Below are 12,016 nucleotides of genomic sequence, written 5' to 3' on the forward strand. Positions count from 1 at the left end.
AATTTATCATGTTTTTATACACATTTATCAGTTTATGTAGCACAAGAAGGAAAAGCTAATCCTGAATTCTTCTAAAGTCATTGGAACGCATGATTGTAGCATAAACGTATTCGCATTAGCAACGTGACAACGCGATAGAAAATTTTTAATGAACACCAGAAAGTGTGGTAAGCACGTTGCTATGGACAGATGCAGACGGATGCATCCGATGGTGCATAGCCGTGTTAGTTAGCATAGGGTGTACCGGCACGGAACCGTAATAAAAATGTCTGGCTGGTCGCCAACAGTTTACAAAATTTACAGCCTCGGCCGCGATAGTCTCCGGTAACGTAGAATGTCGCGTAGACCTGTATAAAGCGGGATTTCGTGACGTTCCGAGCACCAGGGAGGGAGGCACCGCGGAACTATCGATTTGCATTACGCTAAAATTACGCCGCATGCTGTTAATTTAGTTCACCGCGTGGGCATTCATGGTATTTCCACCGCAAATATAGGCACGAATATACGATGGGCCTGTACGATTTATACCGCGTGTACTGTCCCCGTATCCGTCGCGTATCGAAAATCATCAAAGAGAGTTTAACGACGATGCGTCCGTGTGCTCTCGTTAAATTGATTATTCCTGACAGCACGTTAACAATGTATAATCGAATAACAGCTAATAATCGCTGATGCGAAATCAAATAATTAAATTCCCCAGTGTTAGGTTCATTATAAACCGACGATATATATGTAAATTTCGTGATAATCAATTATAATTTTTAACATAATTATATCCATGTATGTGTAAAATATATAATGATAAATTAGATCATTCGATAGAGTTATCAATAAAGATTTTAAAGAAGACGGTTGTATATCCAATAGCATGTACATTCATAGGATTCTGCATTTTTTTAAACTTTCTAAATTTTATACAAGAGTACGCTTATATCTTGATTAGATTCGGATCGATACCGAATAATAGAAAATAATTAGTTGACGTAAATAGGCTCGTCAATATGATACCGTAACAAAAATAGCTTTATATCTGATTCAATCGATACCGCAAAGATTGTATTCGATTATTGAGCTGAATGATCGAACATTAATTGCGCGTTGCAGAATCACGCGTTTATCTCTACCCGCCTGGTACACAGCTGTTCGATTATTCGAAATATCAACGCATGTATTAATGAGACAATCATCCAGATAAATCCAGAATTGTCTGTTTCCCTCGCGCTGTCAGCACGGCTGTATTAACGGTGGATAAACATTGCGCAGATGACCGATATTCCGATGATGGATCTCTCGCATTGCGTTCGCGATCGATAAACATAAATTTTCAGCGCACTCATGAGAGAACGCATTAGAAATTTTAAGAAGAGAGAAACGCGGCTCCGCGAAGGAAAAATAGTCTAGTTCCCGCTCGAAGGACCTTATGATTTATCGTAGCACGCGATGCACCGCGTGCAAAAACCCTTTCGGCATTGCGCACGCTTAGCATGCACATAATTTCGTCAAATATTCGTTGTACCGTTGCCAACCGTAGCGGCCATTAGCAAGAAAACAGGATGAGAAAGCCCTGATACGATGATTTTCCAATCGCGTTGAAACGACTTTTATTGCTTTTAGAAGCAAATATCTCCTTCATTATTTATCATGTCTATCTTGGAGAAACAAATTCATGAGGAAATATAAAAACAATATTCATCGAATTAATTATGCTTTTTGCATCGATTAATTCTATTCTGCAAAAATATTGCTTACTTTTAGACACATTTTCAATGATTTTGATAATTATCTAGATTTTTAAATTCGAGTTCATTTAGAGAAAAGAAGAGTTTGTCAAGAAAATCTAATTATAAGCCTCTCGAGATTTAAGAAAAATATTAAATATTTTCTCTTGATACTTGTGATCTCTCTTTCTCTCTCTCTCTCTCTCTCTCTCTCTCTCTCTCTCTCTCTCTTTCTCGTAGGGTAATGCCACAAGAAAACCGGAAGCCGACTTTGTCGCGGCGAGCAACTATGTTTGTTGACTAAAGTGATTCACGTTCACGCGTGAAAGCAATCGCCGACGGCCTTGCCGATCGGCAAACGCATCATCGAGCTTCTGTCAGAGCTAGACGTGCGTGGGCACAATGGGGCGTCATTCTCCCGGCATCTGGAAAGACAGTCTCATTTTCATTCATATGTACATACGTGTTTTGCAACGCGTTCGTATACAGGATTTATTTTTTACATCGGCGAAAGAGAGAGAGAGAAATCACTATCCGTAAATACGACAGAAAAGTGACGTTTTGTTGTCTAGATAAGTTGTTTACGCGAAGTACAATACGTGGCTACATGAGCTAAATAAAATTGTCAATAAAATTGCGAAAGGATTTTGGTAAAATGCATTCGAAACGTGAATAAAATTGGGGGCAACAATTAGAGCGAAAGTGAGAAAGGCATTTCTGTGCGAGAACGATACATTTGACGGAAACAAACGGACGGCAAAGATAAACTCCGACAAAAGCGGTTACCGCAAGCATAGTACTACGAGCAGCTCTAATTTTACGGTGAACCTATTATTTGACGAGCTTCGTCGAAAATCGCTGTTCGCTTAATACTCGTGCTTATGTCTCTCTGAGCGTACGTGAAGGATAAATGGCGAGGCATATGTGATAGGACCGAAATTCATTATGTTAATTGCTATTCTCGAGGCGAGGACGGGCATAAGCCGAATTGAATAATGAAACAAAGGCGGCGGAATTAATTTTATTCCCTAGACGATCGGATATGGCTTTTTGCGCTAAATGGCGATTCATTATAATGGATGTGGGAAGATTTTAATAATTACATTCGTACTATTTTGCTAGATATGTACGAGGAGATTCAATTATTAAAAAAAAGAGAGAATATGTAAAAAAAAAATTAGATTGAAGGCATTAATGTATATACATGTAGTTCTCAATTTTTTTCTTAATATTTTAAGCATGAAATATACATTATATATTCATTATTCATTATTTGATATAAACAATCGATATTTTTATATTTTATTCCTTTATCATAAAGTTATTGTGATTCTTACTTACAAATTTGTGAAATAATGTGCTTTAATGTAGGAGAATATTTTTCGATATATTAATTTCTAATTTGACAAGCCTTTCCAGAATTTTAAAATCAATGACATAAATTAAAAGCTATAAATTTCGATCGAATCGCTTTGTAACAAATTTTAACGCGAAAGCTATTTCTTCGTTTTACAATCCTTGACATCTCAATACCCTCGGCAATTTAATTTTAAATAAGTTCTCTCAAACAGATTAACGCGCGAAAGTCGACAGAAATCGATTTTAATGGCTTAACTCGAAACTTTGATTACGAACTCTATTTAGAACTCCCCGGGTATCCGGTCGCTTTCCGGAAAATCAAGCCTGCCAAAACACGTTCGATCGTCGACCACGGAAAGAGACTGCGAGGGTGGAAACAAAAAGTTTGCCGGAAAAGACGACGCTACGACGCCGCGTTGAAGGAAGATATAACCTTCATCCTTCCCGTACTACAGTATTTCGCCGGCGATCAAATGATAATCTCTTGAGATACTCAATGTTAAAAACTGAAAAAATAAATTAAGAGAAGAAAAAATTATTTAACGAAAAATATTTGTAATAATTACATTAATTCATGCATAGCTTTGTGCGCGATTCAAAATTTGTTTAACGAATGATACGTGACAAGATATCGATATGTGGATCGCGAGAGGCAGGCTTGAGAGAAAGGTCAAAGTTCAATCGGATTAATTGCGAAATTAACCAATCAGCCGTCAGAATCATCTAATCCTCGCCTAATCCTTGATTAAGATTAGGTCGCTGTTGATGCTCGAAATTGTATCGATATAAGTAATATCGATCATAGTAACATGAGGTGATATTCCATCTCTTCAAATTAAGTTCTATGAGATAAAGTATTTTAATTTACTTTACGTAACACTCTGGTTGAATTTGATATATGTTTATTTAATAAAAATTAAAAAAATTATTTTTTTTTCATAAAGAATGCGAAAACAAATATAGTTTATAAATATATCGGTTAATAGTTTCTTTGATAAATAAAATAAAAAAACTGAAAAAAATTAACAATACAAAACTATACTTATCACGTAATTATAAAGTTTCATTAAATTACTTTAGAAATTTTATATATAAACTTGCTAGATAAAATTAAGAGAGGGAGAAAGAGAGAGAGACAGAGAAGATGAGAACATAACAAGAGTTATAATTCTGTAAATTACTTAATTATAATGCTTAAAACATTGTAATACCTGTTTCGATTAATAAAATGAAATTTTCAGAGATCTCATAAAGAAATAAAAAAAATTGAAACATAAATAGAATTATGTAACTTAACGAAGGTGACTGCAGAAAATAATACATTTTAAAACTTAATATGCATTGTCTTTTATAAATAAAACAATTAACCTACCGAATACGCACACACTGTTTTTCTAAAATTTAAACTTCATTCACAAGCTATCTCCAAAATATAAATCGCACCGTTTTGTACCGGTTTTGTCTTCGATTTTGTCAGCTATCAGGTTTGAAATGGAAATAAACAAAGAAGACAACTAAAGTTATCACCACTAGCAAATTGATGTAGCGAAGCTTTATCCGCATTAAAACGAGCCAGCCGCAGCGGATCGCATCGGGAACGGGGCAGAAACGGAGCGAGAACGGAAGGAACGGAAGGAGAGCACCTTGATCTGAACGCGTGAGTCTTGCGTCCACCTCGTGGTGAACCGACGCGCCATCGCGACAAGCGAACCCGGGTGTTCGAGATGGATGGTTCCCGGATCACCTGCGCACCGGACAGTCTCCAGGCGAGAACTGAGCCTGCGAGATAGCCGAGAGAGCAGCGCGAGGTGCTTACGCCGGAACGACCCCTCTAGAGAGGGTGGCGCGCGCGGAAGAGGGTTGCACCGACTCCCCGCAGAGGTCCGATGTACGTTGCTCGGTTAGTACGTGCGTAGTACATCGTCGCGAGGATACGAGAGGGTTGGAAAGAAGTCGTTGGAGAGAGAATGCGGAGAATAGGAAAAGAGGAAGGGCGGAGGATAACGGAGGGATGGAGGGACGATACGTTCAGTCGGTGAGTACGTACCGAGAACAGGCTTGGGGGGAGAAGATAGATAGAGAGGGTAAAAGAGGAAGGGAGCGAGGAAGCCGGAAGAGTGACCGTGAGATAAGGCGGGAAGGAAGAGGAATCGCGGGACATAAGCGGCGAAGGGAAAACGGGGGAGGAAATGCTGGCGGTGGCGCTGCTGTTGCATCGATCAGCCACCGCCACCACCTGCAACCCTCTCCCGAAATGGTCAACCCTCTGTATCGTGGAGCGGCGCGCGTTCTCGTCACCTCCGTTCTGGTCGTGCCGCCTAATTCCATCGTGATCTTCGACCTCTGCCTTCTTCTCTCCGGCCATCATCATCCCTCTCTCGTCTAGCTTCCCGGTTTTACTCGCCACCGATCGACCGTGGGCTTGATTTATTATTTTCCCGTTTGAGTTTTCGCATCGTCAGCGAGCGCTTTCGCGTGAGCCAGCGTTTTGTATCGCGCCGACGATCATCGCGATTCGGCGGAGAATTAGGTGACCTCGATCGTTCGACAGCTTCGAAATGATATTTCGAGCCTCAACACTTTGATTGTATGAATTTAAATCCTATATAGGAGTTTTGTGAAGTCACGTCAGGTCATGTCAGGTATTTGTACACGCTTGGTCCTTTAGACGAGTTGAAGATAGTTTGTAGATAGAAAACTGACATAAGATATTATAGAATGTCGGACACAAAACATAGGAATCCTCGAGGGTCAATTCTCAAGGGATCTCAAAGTGGAGATTTAGGATAGAAAAGGGCTGGCAGGTCTCGTGGACGTTCTGCCATTCTTATGGTCCTTGAGGATCGATAACCTTGAAGAGATGTAGTAACGTGCTCGAAGACTTCTCTATCATTTCCCTGACGGATTATGGCGAATATTACAATGCGGATTTACGAAAACATATTCCTCTTTTCGGGGAATTTGTCCGATGGTAAAATCACGTTGTTTTTATCGCGGTGAACTCTCGTCGCGATAAAATTCACTTTTAAATCGTTACTCTCGCTTTTACGACACTTGAACGAGACGCCAGTATAGCCTCGTAGAAATAAAAGATTACGAGCCGCCTTTTATTTCATGATGGCTACAAACATAAATTCAGTAAGAGGAAAAATGACGGATTACATGAAAATTATATTCAAAGTCTCAAAGCAATAAACTAGATTCAAAATGGATCTAAGCAAATTGTTATGTAAAAATGTAACGTCTCTAGAAATGATGTTATTCAAAATATGATTTTTTTTTTCGAAATATTATCACGGGTAGAAAGTTTTGGAAAATCCGTGTTTTCGAAGCGTTCTCTCACTTTTCGAATTGCGGAATTACGCTTTTTCAAAAATCGTACTCATTCGAGCGATGTGTTTCCGAACATCAACCCCCGAAATTCATCGACATTGCTGACGTGAGCGACGTGGCGCGGTTCTACGTACGTGTCTCCCCGAAATTCCGGGCGCGTCTGGTGACGTGGGAAGACGTCCAATTCGAGAAACCAGACTAATCGGAATCTCTTGCACCACATGGAGCCAGTTAGATTTCTAGATTCTGCGCAAGAAATATCCCGACAGCGTTGCTATTTTCCCGTTTTGCTACTCATCTCGGAGAAATCCCCAGGGTAGCCCCGGTTACACTTTACTCCCGATCTTTCTCTGTCCCAGCCCGGAAAATTACATCCCAACCGGATATAACACAATGACGAGTTCTGTGCTCAGCGCAATTAGTTTTATTTCAAATACTTGGGTAGACTGGGAATGTTTGAGGTTAAATATTTCGTAATTTTGGAACGAGAATACTTCTTAGCCATGCCAAACCGTTTGTAATTCTTGCACGTTGTGGATTTATTAAGACATTGCTATAGTTTGTCGCTTTAATCTCAGAATTGTAGTACGTACAAAGTTACACTCTCTACACATCTCTCTCCTTTTTGAATAAAAATCCTTGCTAAAGAAATTTAATTTTTTTCTTAAAATGCTAACACATTATATTTTATTAGTTGCGAGTAAAATATAATAAAATATAATCCTGTAGCAATTATTGTTGAGAGATAAATACACATATAAATATGCTTCAATGCTTTAATAATTAACATTTTAATGAATGGTAAAAATCTTTTAGTTTTCAAAGAAAAGATCGACGTTAATCATCTACCTTTTAGTAATCATTGGACGCTAGAAATAAAATTATTTAATTAGAAAAGTTTTTCTGTATATTCACAGAAAAAACGCCGAAAAGGAATTATGCGATCTAGGGTGATATAATCTTTAATCATCGATGAATTAGTCGCCAAGTCTAGAACCTCGTAAGAAGTTTGGAGTCCTTACCGGAGTCCCATGATCGTCGAATCGGAGACGACTGCTCAGGAGTAAAGTAAGTTAATTATCGGAGATTAATTTCAACGCCGAGGAAATGTCTATCGGCGGGGAATGCGATTTATCTCGAATTTCTCGTTATCGGCATGAAGAAAGCCCGGAAAATAAGAAGCACTTTCCAGCACTTAAAATGCTTTCATCTTTCTCATTCCACTTTATTCTCGTAAAACTTGCTTTTTCGATGATAATATCCATTCCATCGCCATTACATGGCGATAAAAATAATTGTACGATATTTTTATCAAAATTATTATTAATAATACTGCTATATTTCGTTTGTAAATTTAAATTCCACATCGCGCCCCAATCTTTAATCTTCTTACGTTTCTCGGCTAACCGCGCACAGAAATATTCCACATATCTTACTAATTTTTCCCCCAGCGGCTAAACGAACTAAAAGCACGCATTTCTCTTCCCGTCAATTTCGCTAAATTCCACTGGCCGCCGCTCAAATCACATTCTTCCACTAAATGAAAATCAATTGAACGGGGCGTTGTATCCACTCTGCCCATCCACGTCGCCGCGCACTCACGTCACCCTCGTTCGCTAATCCCCGCCATATCGAGCTTCCGCAGGAGCAGGTTCCCCTCTTCCTCATATTCTCTTTCTACTGCTCACACACGATCTTTCGCACGGTCGCCGAAGGGCGACATGCACTGTTGCTTTTGCAGTCGTGCGAATCGACTGACGAAGGATTCTCTATTAGCTACGCATGTATCAGTTCGCATTTCACGAATAACGTTCATTTCGTCGACCGATTTTTGAATATTCAAACGAAAAAATGTAATGAAATTGAATTATTTAATGTAATAATTTTTATATTTAATATCTCATTTCTTTTATGTGTGTATGAATTATTAGCTCGTTTTAGACTCTTTCTTTTTTTTTATCCTGACTTATGTCATCTGAAATAACTGTTTTCGACACGACGACTCTTTCGAAAAAGTTTAATGGCAGGTCTCCTTCGGCTTGAATTATAGATTTTCAAGAGTTCGAGAGTCTTTGTCGAGGCCGTTTGATTTCTACCGGGACTCGGAATTCGAACGTTGATCGATAGATCGACTTGCGTGCAAGCTTAATTCCCAAGAAAACTGTTCTCCTATATATTATTCAGTTCCGAAAGTGAATGTGCGAGCATACATTTATCGAATCACCCGAGAATTAAGCACGAATGATTCCTAGATAAATGGAAATTGATTGGCTAAAGCAATTTTTGGAATTAACAGATTTAACGTATCAAGTGTGTCGTTTAAAAAATTCGAGCTCGAGATACAGAAATAACGGAATACGAATGATATTTCTTCGCATTTTTGTCCATTTTTCCGAAGAATACCGCCGAATAATTGACATTTCTCATGACACGGATGGAGAGAACAGATGAGAAAAGCGATGTGAGAGAAGGAGGACTGAGGGGGAAAGTGCCAAATAGAAATTGCCTGAATGCTACGCAGATGCAGCAGCTGTCGTACTGAAGTAGGACGAATGTTCTCCCCGACTGCGTAAATAATAAACGATTCCTCGCATCAGATGCAGTAACGCGATATACGAGCTCTCCCGCGGAGAAGAAATTCCTTTTCGGAGGCTAAGGTAAGGCGATTTGGAGGATGGACAGTTCACTCGTCCGCTGGTGCTAAAGTTACGAAAATTATGGCGTACGCGTGCGTACTTGGAAACAGAAAAAAGTGATGAGTTTCCGAGCTTGAAATGGCCGATCTCTAACAGAAATGTCAAAAATTCGCAAAGCGTATAATGGTCTTGGCGAAAGAAGATCATCAAAACTGACGGATTGCTTTTGACAGAAGTTTCAGCAAACTTTGCCGCGGATATGGCAAACTCGACGATAATCTCCGCGAGGCATCGCTACACATATACTTATTGCACAAACAAGAAATTATTCAAAAACTTGGACCGGATAACTGCGATATCAGTAATATATTCTTGCCAACAACTTGTGATATCGTGTTTGGGAATTTTTCATAAAATGTCCGTAAAATTTATATTTATCTAACACGATATTGAAATTTAAATATACACAGATTTCATTATATTGCTCAACGTATTTTAACATAATAGAGAACGTCGAAAATTCTTTTGAGATAATATTACAAAAAAATGTCCAGTAATTTAATAAAATTTTTAATTTAACGTAAAAATACAAAATAGTAGAATTGTTAGCACATATCGTGATAAATTCTCTAAAGGAAGGATAATAATACGCCCTCGTTTTCAATCGAATTTTCAGGATTTCACCTCCAAGATTTCAATCGCCGGAAGTGGGATGAAAATTCCATCGAAATACTTCTTCGTGAACTCGATGGCATGTTTCGTGTACAGTATTAACGATCGGCTCGATATCGCTCGTTACTGTGACCTTTTTATCGCGTTTGAGATTTATGTCAAGTGTATCGAGACATTTTTATTCGAGCATTTTCATTCGACCGAGATATTGTCGATGCCACAACTTCCTTTGTTCCACACCATTGTGGTTGGTTTCGGTGGACCACCTCGACGGAATTATCGAGTGTTTTCGAACCACAAAGGTGTACGGCATGTCTTTCGATGCCAAAGAACAAGTAGTGTCATCGTCCGAAATATTCATGTAATTTTAGAAACTGTACAATATTAAATGTCTTTTTTTATTATAATAAAATATTAATAATTTTAATTTTAATATTATGTTACTAAAAAGCATTAAAAGCAACACGAAATTTGTTAAAATACTACGTTGCGGCGTTCATATAATTATCACAGATTTTTCTCTTTCTTTCTTTTTCTACTTGGATAATACACGTAACTTTCAATTGAATTTTTGCCCTGTTTTTACAATGAACGGAATTGTGCAATGGTGACTCACTGCTGACAGCATCGACAAGTGTAACAGACAGTGTAAATTTAGCAGAAAATAGAACGAGAATTCAATTATAATAGCTGTAGGCTATTGCGAAAGCGAGAAAACATTTACGTTGCTATTTATATGAAAATTAATTTCCGCTATTAATTATGGTATTCTTTCCTGTTTATAGAAATACGAGTTCATTATAAACATACATGCATTTTTAGTCTTCAATCATAGGAAAATAATCAGAGAGACAATAGGGATCTCGTATGGATTTTCATGGGCCGAGATGTTTTTTCGACACGCTCGTGATTACAATTCTTACATCTGGGGCAGCCCTTTTTGTTCTTGGTAAAGAATTGTTCTCGCTACGCATCGATTCCCAGAAATAAAATACGAAAGAATATTTTCGTTTATTCAGATTTGTCTTCCACAAAAATTGAAATTTTTTTCGTTTTTTCCGTTGAATAATTAAAAAAAAACATATACGTCGCAAAATAATATTTATAGGTAACAAATTATTGAATAATAAATAAATTGAATATAGAATTGAATACATTTATATTTTTTTCGTCGCGATAAATCAAGATCTCGAATAAAAAACGTTAAAAATTTATTGCAAAATGCATTCTCATTCTGTTCAGAGTTAATTGCCCATTGTAAACATGTAATCCAGTTTAGAATAACGTTACGACACAAATGCATGCCAATATTGTACTAGGAATATAACTAGAATTTAAACAACTTTGACAGCCAAATTATATTACAAACTTAAGCCAGTTCTGAATCACCTGACATGTTAAATTTATCGACTTGAGATCTAACTGTTTTGGCAAGTAATTTCTAATTGATATAACTACAATCGCATTGGTATCTCTCGCGTTATTTTGAATATGCTATTCCAATCGGTATTCCTGTCGTCTCTTATAATCGCAGAGGGCAAAAAGGAGTAAATGCGCTCTGAATGGAAGCGGTTTTCGCGCGTTTGTGCATCTTAATCTTGTTATTCAGTCCATCCGTAGAATTCGCGAATCATAAATGAGGGCACGGTATCGTTTCGACCTGTCACTATTGAATCGCAAGCTGCAATACAAACGAGCAGCACAAACGGATCGAGCGGATTGTCCTGGACTACTGTTTCCGTATCCCTTTATTTGAACGCATTTATCTGGTCCGAGTCTTGACATCGTTAACGCTGGGCCGAATACGAATATCAATTGTGATTCACATATTCGTTACGTTAATTCCACAAAGAATTTCTTGCAAATTAAATTGTACTTTAATCTCAACTATTTAATTTTGAATAAATAAATTTTTAGATTATTGAATTAAAATTATAAAACAACTAACGCGCATCCTGAAGAAAATAAGACAGGAATAAGCTGAAAACTAATAAAAATATACATAATGAATGGGAAAATCATAATGCATTTTATTCATAATACAATGCATTTAATCAGGAACTTTTAGCTGTCGTGTTCGTCTATTTTAGAAAAAGCTCTTGAAAAATATATTTCTCTGTAATCTATGTTAAAGAAGGATTAAACGTTTTTTTATTCGCGAACAGAAGCTTCTATGTGTTAGCTATAGTTAATACCTCTGCATTAAAAAACTGCACTTCGCCGCTCATGCACGAATCGCGTGAGAACAAAAGTGTTCTGCTAAGAATAGCGTCGTGAATCTATTTGCAAAAATTTTAT

At 37.8% G+C, this 12,016-nt stretch overlaps 1 protein-coding gene across 30 annotated transcripts in view; it reads right to left on the reverse strand.

Annotated features, from left to right (window-relative positions):
* The window catches only part of LOC105248276 (MAP7 domain-containing protein 1), a 149,777-nt gene that overhangs the window by 42,905 nt on the left and 94,856 nt on the right, over positions 1-12,016 (reverse strand). The window lies entirely within an intron of this gene.

Source organism: Camponotus floridanus, unplaced genomic scaffold (assembly GCF_003227725.1).
Source record: "Camponotus floridanus strain SB8 unplaced genomic scaffold, Cflo_v7.5 scaffold27, whole genome shotgun sequence".
Classification (NCBI taxonomy): Eukaryota; Metazoa; Arthropoda; class Insecta; order Hymenoptera; family Formicidae; genus Camponotus; species Camponotus floridanus.